The sequence below is a fragment of the Penaeus monodon genome, chromosome 25 (genome assembly GCF_015228065.2).
Source record: "Penaeus monodon isolate SGIC_2016 chromosome 25, NSTDA_Pmon_1, whole genome shotgun sequence".
NCBI lineage: Eukaryota > Metazoa > Arthropoda > Malacostraca > Decapoda > Penaeidae > Penaeus > Penaeus monodon.
In genome coordinates, this window is record NC_051410.1 from 5264206 (window position 1) to 5264501 (window position 296).

Sequence of the window (296 nt, forward strand, 5' to 3'; positions counted from 1 at the left end):
GCACAAAAACTCTATGCTAAAAATATCAGTAGGTTCATTTTTTTTATAGTAACTCATGAAGAGAAACTGAATATTTGTGCATACGTGTGAATTATTGCAATAAAAACAACTGTTAGTTTCTTAAGATTTCAAAGGGAAATATATTCTTAATTTTTCAGTTTCCCTACCTATTCTGTGTAGTGCACCACTGGATATGAATATACAATTATACGGAAAAGGGGTTATCGTGCTAAGCTAACCCTTTGCCTTCGCATATCACTCTTACCCGGGTTATACTCCAGCGCCACTGTATAATG